General features: G+C 35.4%; 1 long non-coding RNA gene across 1 annotated transcript; it reads right to left on the reverse strand.

The window, feature by feature from the left end:
• Positions 1–698: 698 nt before the first annotated feature.
• On the reverse strand, positions 699–2,170 carry LOC122606733. The gene is made up of 3 exons (XR_006324986.1): positions 2,155–2,170; positions 1,310–1,373; positions 699–719 (listed from the first exon to the last, which is right to left on the reverse strand). It is a non-coding gene; the product is annotated as an uncharacterized LOC122606733 (long non-coding RNA).
• Between the last annotated feature and the right edge of the window lie 9,924 nt (positions 2,171–12,094).

Here is a 12,094-nt window from a genome sequence, read left to right on the forward strand (position 1 = left end):
TCTCTAACAAAACAATTTATCATTTCCCTTCTCATATAAGAAAAACAAAATATCTTATAATGTTATCTTTATAGAAAAACATATAACATTGTCGTGTTCTAATTAAATTATTTAGGATATGTTTCATTTAAAAATAAAATACTATTTATAATAGTCCAAAGTAAGAATTTAATACAACACGTGTAATAATAAAACAAAAATAAAATGATAAGGACATATTATATTTCAAAATTGGCAGGATACTACCTGCGGATAACTCAAACATCAAAAATGTCGGAGGGAAAGAATAACTTGTTGAGAGAAGAAAGGGGTGTTTTAAAATCCTAGGGTACTATCCGCAGATAACTCAATATCAAAAGTGCCGGGGAAAAAAAACTTGTCGGATGAGGAAAAGGATAATTGTAACACCCCAACAAGGCGGAAACATGGGGCATTAATAGAAAAGCTCAGCATGACATGGAAATTAAGTGGAGGCAACTAAATGCATTCAAGGATTGAGCAATCCAAACATAATTCAAGTACAATCACAAATAACGGATCAAATACGTGCACAAGGAGCACAACACCATCAATAGTTTACAAAATAGATCAAGTGATGGCTAACGATCCCAGACATAACCCATGAACGGGAGCAATGAATCACGGATTCACAAAAGTCCAAGCTCAATCCTATCGCATGCAATACAATCATCCTTCACGTCTTTGGTTAACTTGGTTACCTGAAAAGTATATTAAAACGCGTCAACATAAAGTTGGTGAGTTCGTAGGTTTTTACTATAAGAAACAAGTGTCGGGATAATAACCGTTTAACCTTGATACGAACATAATTAGATCATTAAATGATCATATAACATTTAAACCTTGATTTGGATCGATAAACGATCACACAACCTTGAAACCTTGATTGGGTTATTAAATGATCTCATAATTGGGATCGTTAAACGATCACCAAGCCTTGAAACCTTGATCGGATCATTTAATGAACCTCATAACCTTGATACGAACATATACAATCACACAACCTTGATTCACAATTCAAACAAACACATAACCTTTATAAACTAGCTAAACAATCATATAACCTTGATTCACTATTCAAACAAGCATATAACCTTGATAAAATAGCCAAACAATAATACAACCTTGATTCACATTTTAAACGAGCATATAACCTTGATAAACTAGCTAAACAACCATATAACCTTGATTACTTACATAAAAGAAAACATAACGATCAAACTAAGCCATGAAACACGATGTACACTTTTCACCCCAAAATCATGTAAGGAAAAAGGGGCTACGAACTCACCTTAGCTTTAGAAGTCGTTAGAAAGAGATTTAGCGGGTCAGCGGGGAGCACAACGATCACAAACCTATTACATAAACATTAAGTCATCACTTTATAGTCTATGTTATGTTACAAGTCATCCTAGGCCAAACCAAGACACCCCACGGTCAAACAAACGAGCAATCAATTGGAGAAATAAAGAACCCGGAAGAAATGGAGGTAGATTCACTACAAATGGGTGATACCATAAGAAAGTAGACTTTCATACGATTCAAACGATAGCTCATACATTAAAAACGGGCTTACGGTTTAAAAGTTACGATCGTTAAATCGAAATAAGATCAAATGCTGAAAGGGGGAAAGTTGCGTCACACCCTTCTAGAGTTGCGGCGCAACTTTTGATCAGTAGGATGGCCAAAAAGGAAAGTTGTGTCACACCCCTCTGAAGTTGTGGCACAACTTTTGATCAGTAGGATGGGCAGATTGAAATTTGTGTCACACCCCTCCGAAGTTGTGGCGCAACTTTTGATCAATAGGATGGCCAAAATGAAAGTTGCGTCACACCCTCCAAAGTTGCGACACAACTCTTCAGTTTCCAGGAACTAAACACAATTTTTGACACAAATCGACCCATTATCACTTAAAATCCGTTAACCAAACTTTGACACGATCAAAGTCAAGTATAACCACACCATAAAAACATGTCATTTCACAAACCCAGTTCCACTTTCTCAAGATTTGATTCAAAACCCGTTTTTGAGTTATAACACCCATTTTACATCAAAATCGACCACCAAAAGTTTAGATCAATAGTGGGGAAGTATTGTACAATGCAAGAGGAACATTTTGAGCTAAGAAACACTTACCAATTCAACCCACAACTTAAATTTCGGATTTGAGCCCCAAAGGATGGATGAACACTTTGAAAACCCAAGAAACCTTGCACTTTAATGATTATTATTAGGGTTACAAGATTAGGTTAATTTAACATCAACAACACAAAATTTTGGGATTAAATGGTGAATTTATGATGATCTTGGATGGTAGATGGGAAATTTAGGAGATAAGTAAATGAGAGGGTGAGAGAGAGATAGATAAGGAAAAGCATAAGGAAAAACAAAATGTGGGAATGGGGTGTGTGGGTGGGGGTCGACCTATGGCTCCAAAATTGGGGCTCTCGCTCCGCTAATTTCGACCAACATCTATTCGTTATCCATTTAAATGCTAAAACAAACCCGTAAACGCAAATGGACTTCATATTACACTAAGTCTCATCAAAACGCTCGGGATTTATCATCCATTCATGAAAGTCAATTACATTTAATCACATAAATTACAAGTTAAACATAGTCAAAAATCACAAATGTTACAATAATGAAAGAAATTTTAGTTTGGAGTGGTTGTATCTTTTTGGATCATGAGTATATTGAAATGGTTGTAATAGAAATTGGTTGTGGTTTGTAATTTTTATAATTCAAATGTATATAATATGTATATCAGAGGGGGTTAATTTTCTCTATTATTTATAATTTAGTGTCGAATGACCATATTCAGACGGTCTACTGATTGTCACACACTAAGCCAGACAAATCACAAATGTTCCTAGGGCTATTTATGTGTTGGCCATGATATGTGTTGTGTATATAGATGTACTCACTAAGCCAGACAAGCTTACCCGTCGTTGTCCAATGTTTTCTTTTTACAGGATTAAAAAGAATTGCAAAAATGAATGTCAAAAGGCTAAGTGGGCAGCCGGTGGATGTCACGTAGATTTATTGGCACGTCGATTTTCAGTAAATCTTTGTTTTGATATTCAAAAGTTGACATCCATATTCATTTTAAAAAGAAATTACAGAAACCTGGAAAGTTAAAATAAGTTAACCACTTTTCTTTTAACGTATGGAAATTGTTTGAAAAATTAACACTTCAATATTTAAGGCAAAACAAAATAGATATAATGGGACCTAAATATGGCATTTTATGAAGTTAAAAATACGGATGTTACACTTGGCCTACATATTAGTTTTTTTAAAGAAAGGTTTTATTACTCTGTACCTGAACTTAGAGACCTAAAATTACAAACCTTAGTATCTTAATTCCAAATATGAATTCCAAATATGTTTAAGATATGCAGCTCTTAGCTAGTAATAGTAAAGTTCTAGCGTATACAAACCCATATCTCCAAACAACCTGTCAAAGTTTCTGATTTTCTCATATACGTATAAGCGTATACCTTTTTCTTGTACATTTCGTTGCGAAGATAATATTTTTAGTAGGCGGATGGAGTATATATTAAGATTTATCTTGGGTTGACGATTTGGATATCTCGGTTAAGCGATGCTGCAGGCTTCAAGCAATTCTATTCACGTGGTGGTGGCATATGGAAGGTGAGGAACAATGCTTTACATAATGACGAGATTGACAACAACCGTAATTTGTTCTCTTCCATCATGAATTTCTCATTTTTGTGGATTGGGTCTTAGAGACAAGAAGTCATTGATCCATTGGGTGTTGGAACCACGTTAGTGTGACCGTCACTGATCATGTATCATTCCTGATATGATAATTGACAATAACTGAAATTCCTATGTCTAGGTAAATATATGATGGGCGTATTTACTCTTAGAGACGTAGTATAGGGTTTCCAATTAGGTGATTGTAACTAAGAGGACTAATGATACATACATTAAACACCAGAGGGGTTGAATGTGTAATTACTAAAGGGTGGTAAGTGTAATTACTCTCCTTATAAATAGAGGGTAATTAACCTTAAGTTAAGGTTAATCACACACAAATAATCCCACACAAATTCGTGTGTCTTTCCTCTCTAAATTCGTGCATCATATTACAGCCGAATTTATCATCCCATTATTACTCAATCACCTTGTTATGGGAACCCGAAATTAATAGCAATTATGTTTTATGCTCTTACAGGTTCCACAGGACGATTGAGGATGTTTTATCACTCCAATCGAATCATGTTTATTCCAACATGTGGTATCAGAGCCGCGTTACGAGCTATAAGTCATGATTTGGTTCGAATTTGATGAATTTCGCGAACTAAAAATCTGCAGAAGACGAACTTCGTGCTGACGTCACACGAACTTCGTGCTGACGTCATCACGGACTAATGTTCACTTCGCGCTGACGTCATCCTCGCGTACGTCATCTTCGTGCTGACGTCATCATGCCTTCTGCTCATTTTCGCGCTTATGTCATCTCTAACTCGCGCTTACGTCATCGCGAATTCATGCTTACGTCATCCCACGAACTTCAACTTAATTTCATACACAAACTAATGACAACCTCGTGCTTACGTCATCACGAGTGTATGACATCTTCGTGCTGACATCATCACGACTTTATGATATCTTCATGCTTATGTCCTCACGACTTCATGATATTTTTGTTCCAATGTCAACACGACTTATAATGACTTCGTGCTTATGTTATCACGAACTATTACCTAACTTTGTGCTTACTTGATTACAAGTTATTACTTAAGTTTGTGTATACTAAAGACGATCTTAGTTTGTGTATACTATTCTAAGACATTTTTTCAGCTCGATCCCAGCCAGGGGCTCCGCCCCTTGGACCCCGCTCCCAGGGGCGCTGCCCCCGAACCCCTGTAATGTGTGGGGGCTTCGCACTAATGTACATGGTTTCATCATTTGTGCCCAAAGGTCAAATATGATTCTCATGGTGTGTTCTTTTCCTTTTGGATAATGAACACTAAGTATATTGATTCTGCCCAAAGGTGATTTAATACACTTTGTGTGCTAAAAGGAATATTTTTCATGCATAAGATACACGATTCTTAATTTTGTGCCCAAAGGTCAAAAGATAAGCGTTGTGCCGCATGACCCTAATGCTCATGTGTACTTAGATATTAGTTACTTCTGCCCAAAGGTGATGTAAATCTAAGTAGAGTCTTATGTCAACTTATTGTTTTGGTGTTTACAATAGGTTACTTATCACTGGCTTCATTAGTATAATGGTTTTAATCTCATTACTTTTAGGAACATTACTTTATCCTCTTACGTATTTAGGCATTACGTTAGTTCCATTACTTTTAGATACATTACTTAATAAGCCTTGGATATCTAATTATGTTATTATAAGGAACATTATTATTAGCCCTTAGTTAAGTTTAGGTATTACTTTAGTTCCATTAGTTTTATAGATATTCCTTAGTCTGCTTTAGATAGCTAATTATGTCACTATAATCTAATTGCCCTTAGTTTTAGGCATTACTTTATTAATCTTCTATTACTTGTATCATAAATTGATATCCTCCTTATTTCCACTATAGTACCTAACTTAGGCATTAAGCCACTTATTGATGAAAACTTTGCTTCATGAAAGGATTAATCACCTCTAACTTTGAAGATGCTAGACCTTGACTATGTCATTCGCCATAATGAACCCACTGCTATTACTACTAACTTTTTCGCAGCTCAGAAAGCGAATTATAAGAAAGTGGGATAGGGCGAATCTAATGATGGTCAAGAACTTCATGAATCATAGTATCTGAGGGAATGTATAAGGCGTATGCAAGTAGCTTAAATACAAAGGAAATAGCAGTATTTGTGAACACATAATGAATATGACTGACATGACTCATAAGTTTAAGAGTCTTAAAATTGAAAGTCTTTGATAATTTTCTTGTGCATTTTTAATGACCTCATTGCATGCTCATTTTGACACCTTCAAAATTAACTTTAGCGCTATGAAGGATAAATGGTCGATGAGTGAACTAAATGCAATATGTGTGCAAGAAAATGGTCGTCTTAAGTTAGGCCAACCTAAAGTGTTCACCTTACTACCATTGCTAATTCCATTAAGAGGAAAGATATGATAATAACAATACTGCAAATAAAGTTCAAAAGGATAATCATGGTGTTATTGCCTCTAGCTTTAAGTCCTTGACTAGCAATCCTAACTGCAAATTCTCATTGTGCCCAGATTGCCTTAATTTCAAGGAACTGCTAGCTAAGAAAGGTTACTTCTTTCGTGTAATATTTGATTCCTTTATGTTTAATGTATCTTCCAATACATGTGTGAGTGATTCTAGTTCTATGGTTCATGTGATTTACTCAACATAAGCATTCCACACAATTTAGAAGCTATCAAATGACCAAAGAAAGCTTAGAGTTGGAAGGGTTGATTTCTTATATGTCGAACCATGGAGACTTATGATTTACATATAAACACTTGAAAGTGTATTAGACCAGTGGATACCTTATGTATTAATTCATGGTTACGACGAGATTGCCATTACTCATAATAATGAATTCCTTGAACCTAGTTTCTTGAATGGATTGTTGTATAAGTTAGAACTAGATCATAATTTCTCACAGTCTTTGTTGTCTCCTAATATTGATGACATAACTAAAACAAAGACAAAATCACCTAAATAATTAGAGAATTCCTCCATAATGTGGCATAAACATATTGGTCACATTTCACGAGTTTGCATGATATGAATCATAAAGGATGAAATATTACATTCTCTTGACTTTTGTGATTTTGAAACATGTATTCAATGGCTTAAGGGATCAAGAAAAGAGCCACAAGAAGTTCCAACTTGTTGGAAATAATTCACTCTGATGTTAGTGGCCCCTATCCCGCATCCATGCATCATTTATTAGAATCATTAACGATTATTCACATTATATGCACCTATATTTGATCTGAACCTTTGGAGACTTTTATTGATATTAAAATTTTGGTTTTAAACCAACTTGATCATAAAATAAAAGTTGTGAGATCAGATAGAGGAGGTGAGTATTATGGTTGACATATTGATATTGGTTAAGCTCTTAATCATTTCCATAACTTTTGAAAGAAACAAGACATAAGTAACCAATATACCATGTTTGGTTCTACTCAACAAAATTTAATGTTGCTAAAAGGAGAAATAAAACCTTAATGGACATGGTGAAAAGTATGTTTGTCAACACTAACTTACCTACTTTCCTTTGGACTGAGGCCTTACGCAAATTTGTTCATATACTCAATAAGAGTTCCATTAGAATCTGTCCTTAAGACTCATGGACAGAAAGGAAACTGAGTCTGAGTTATATGAACGTATGAGGTTGTACTGCCAAAGCATAACTCTATAACCCTAACTTAAAGAAACTGGATCCTAAATCCCTTACCTGTTTCCTTACCGGTTATTAATCTTACTGTCTTTCCTACTCTACTAGCATTATTGACACGCAGTATGTCACATTTCATGAGAACTAAGAGATCAGTGGGAGCACGATAAATCATAACTTAAGATTTGCAAGAAGTACAAGAAGCGGGGGGAACCACTCGTCGGTTATTATTACTCCTCCGATAACTCCTCTTGTACCCAACGCTGCTCCTATATCACTGATCCACCTTCTCTATCAGAATTCTAAACCTCCTAATTAGAATACTACTAATGTTAAAGCATCTTATTAATAATGGTAAAGCAAAGCATTTTACTACTAATGCTAAAGCATCTTCCTTATTGAACCTGAAAATCAACTCAGGAGATCATCTCGGTCACTCATGACCATAACTTTGATGATTTCATTATTTAACTGAAGTTGGAGACATTGGAAAGCTTACTGATCCTACCTCTTATTAAGATGCCATTAATAGCGATCATGCCACTTAGTGGGATGAAGCCATAATTTGAGAGCTTAATTCCATATAGCATAATGACGTTTGGGACTTGGTTGAATTTCTTGAAGAATCCAAATCTGTAAGTTGTAAGTGGATCTTCAAAACCAAATTAGACCTGAATGGAAACGTCAAACGCTATAAGGCCATAACCATTTGCGAAGGGCTTTACTCAAAAGGAAGGAATCGATTATCAAGAGACCTTATCTCCTGTCTCATAAAGATTCCTTAAGGATCATCATGGCATTCGTATCTTATTATGATTTAGAGTTACATTAGATGAATGTCAAGACCACTTTCCTGAATGAAAACTTGTAATAAGACGTATACATGTGAACCTGAAGTTCCATAAAGTAAAGAGCACATGATCTGCAAGTTGAATAAGTCTATATACAGGTTGAAGCAATCATCACTAAAATGGTACGTTAAGTTTAATGAAGTCATAAGAGGACAAAACTTCCTAAGAAAATCAAGTGGATTAATGCACATATCTCAAGATCAGTGGGAGTAAATTTACAATCCTTGTTTTGCACGTGGATGATATACTTGCAAGTAACAACTTGGATATGTTGCATGAGTCGAAGCGTTTACTTTTCGCAGAATGTCGACATAAAAGATCTCGGTGATGCCTTTAATGTCACAGGTATCGAAATACATCGGGATAAGCGTAATGATGTTCTAGTTCTTTCTCAAAAGGCTTATATTGAACATATCTTCAAACGCAATAATTTGCAACACTACACACCCACTATAGATCTATTAGTAAAAAGGAAATGTATGTGATTGTTTCCAAAGTCTGAACATTAAGATTAAAGAAAGGGCAAATGAGGATGATACCTTACTCATATGTAGTTGAGAGCATTATGTATGCTCAGGTTTGTACTCGTCTAGATATCGCTCATATTGCCGGTATGCTTGGGAGTTAAGTATATAATCCCGGATTAGCATATTGGAAAATGGCTAAAAAGGTTCTACGATATCTGCAAAGGACCAAAGACTACATATTAACTTATAGAAGAGGTGACAACATAGAAGTAGTGGGATGTTCTAATTCCAATAAGAAATCTACTTCTGAATGTATATTTATGATTAACTGGCAAACCTATCTTTTGACGGAGTCATAAGTAGAAACTGACTGCAACGTCTACCATGATGTCTGAACGTTCATAATTTCATGTCATGAGATGTTGTTAAAGAACCTGGTCAGTGGACTCGAAAGTCGTCAACTTTATTATTAGACCATTGAAGTTTTATTGTGATAACTCAGCTACCGTAATTCTTTGAACAGTAACAGTTCAACTGGCGCTGAGATGTATCTCGATACAAAGGATCTATTTTACGTTAACGGAATGAGGAAAATGTTCTTTGTATTGAGTACATAAGTACACATAATATGCTACTGGATCCAATGACCGAATGTCTTCCTCCTAAAATCTTCGTAGGATACGTATCGAAGATGAGGCTTACTTAAAGACATATTATGATAGCATGTTGTACTTATTGGTCATTATTATTATGTTAATTAAAATTTTCCTCCTTATTCAGATTTTGTTTGTCTATTAGTTACACTTCGAGCTCATAACAGTGTAAGGACATTATATAACAAAATTTGTCTTAGTCAATTGATCATTGCTTATTAGTTTTAAATTTGAGTCATAGTTTGACTAGTGGGGGTCCTGAGTTGATGTTCTTTTCTACGACTGTACTTATTGGCTATGATTTCGGTTTCAAACAAAATGAGTATTATTCCGGAACTTATTTGAATACTCATAGATAAATGATCGCTTGGTCAAGTGGGAGAATGTTGGAACCACGTTAGTGTGACCGTCACTGATCATGTATCATTCCTGATATGATAATTGACAATAACTGAAATCCCTATGTCTAGGTAAATATATGATGGGCGTATTTACTCTTAGAGATGTAGTATAGGGTTTTCCATTAGGTGATTGTAACTAAGAGGACTAATGATACACACATTAAACACCAGAGGGGTTGAATGTGTAATTACTAAAGGGTGGTAAGTGTAATTACTCTCATTATAAATAGAGGGTAATTAACCCTAAGTTAAGGTTAATCACACACACATAATCCCACACAAGTTCGTGTGTCTCTCCTCTCTAAATTCGTGCATCATGTTCCAGCCGAATTTATCATCCCATTATTACTCAATCACCTTGTTATGGGAACCCAAAATCAATAGCAATTATGCTTTATGCTCTTACAGGTTCCACAGGACGATTGGGGATGTTTTATCACTCGAATCGAATCATGTTTATTCCAACATTGGGACCAATGGCAACTGTATCTGATGGTTAGTTGGCAACTGTATCTGATGACATACCCCTCCATCGGTACGAAGGACTTAACATGGTGGTTGCGATACGAAGGGTCATTCGTTACGAAGACTCCCGCGGTAAAATAAGATAACGATATATCTCCTATAAAATCGGGATTTGATCTTATCATTTCCAGCCAAATAATCAGGGAAATTATATCCCTATCCTAAGACTTATAAAAAACCCTAAGCAATCTACTTGTTCCCCAAGAACACGTCCCCTATAAAAGGAGAATCTAAAAGACCTCTCGAGGCATCCAAAAAGAACATATAAAAGAGATCTCAATAAATCTGACGTAAAGGGACTTAGTCTCTACCGTAAGGGAATCGCCAGCAAACGATCTCCAATACCCTCCACCCACATTACCTAAACCTCAGTTCGGTGCACAAACATTTGGCGCCATCCGTGGAACTCGAACCCACGACCACGTGGTTAAAAGCCACGTTGTAGAGGTTGTGCTGTGAATCCTCCTATCTTGAATGTTAGTTGGCAGCTTCAATGGTGTTATCACATTGTTTCATTTTTTTTATTTTTTTTACTTTTATGTTCTTATACATGTTTGTAAGTTGCGTGTCCCTGGAACTTGTTTGGGATTGCATCAAAAACATTATGGAGTGAAAACTAGTGACTCGACCTTCGTTGATGAGGTTTTTTCTTGTGTCTCGGGCTACTGTAACCGGCACAAGTTTTTTCAACCTTTTTGCAATCTTAGCAGTTAAAGTTTTCGATAAAGCCTATATACACAACTCTCCTTAACCTTTTCACTAAAATTTTGGTAGTATTTAACTATTTCTTTATTGATATCTAAGTTATCTTTTGTGGTGTATCCTTATAAATTTTGATCCTATAAACTGTTGCATAACTTGTTACCTCATTATACTTTTATTCCGTACTATTTATCATTCTATCTTTCCTTTATTTTTATTTATATATATCCTCAATATTTCTAATGATACAAATGTGTTATCGTTAAATTCATTGTTTCTCTCTTATACCCACCTATAACACGATTGACATACATTTTCTTTTTCTTCATTACCAACCTCTTGGTAATTCCCTTGTCGACATGACTTGGGCCACCCACATCTTTACTTGTTGCACCTTCGAGTGGTGCTTCCATATTACTTAAATGTCCAGCATAGAAGATAAGTTCATTATTATAATCTAAATGCCCTACTAAGGTATGAAAACCTTATGCTTACAAATCTTGCTATTGATAAAGTTAAAAAAATCTTTAGACCAATCAATATTTAATCATAATAGTAAATTATCTTTCAAATTTTTATGCCTCCTACTAGCATACTTCCATATTTACCGAGCTCAACTTAAGTTGTTCTAATGTATGATCGTAATAATGTTGCAGTCATTATTATGATTACATATTATAACAACTCGAGTTAAATTTGATAAACACTTCCATATGCCACTATAAAGCAGTCATATCACTTATGGTCACATCTAGGGTTTGAGTCTAGGTATTCCTTTTGAGTTTTGTGTAGCAAAACTCATACGTTATTTCCGAACCTAAAACAATGAAAACGTAAAAGTTTGAGTTTTGTGTAGCACTTCGTCGCAAAACCTGGTGCACGGCCTCAGTTTGGTTGCACAGCCGTTAGGGACGGCCGCATGTCCTGTAAAGGCCGTGCGGTCTCTGTCCTTTTCGCACTTTGTTTCTCCGACCTTCATTACACACTTCCGTGACTCCAAACTTGTACCATAACCTTATTTTGATATTTTAAGATGTTTGGAATTGGCAAATCTCAAAAATAACAACTTTCGTTTTTCTTCAAATTTGGAGTCGAAAATTTGTCTA

This window comes from Erigeron canadensis, chromosome 7, assembly GCF_010389155.1.
Source record: "Erigeron canadensis isolate Cc75 chromosome 7, C_canadensis_v1, whole genome shotgun sequence".
NCBI lineage: Eukaryota > Viridiplantae > Streptophyta > Magnoliopsida > Asterales > Asteraceae > Erigeron > Erigeron canadensis.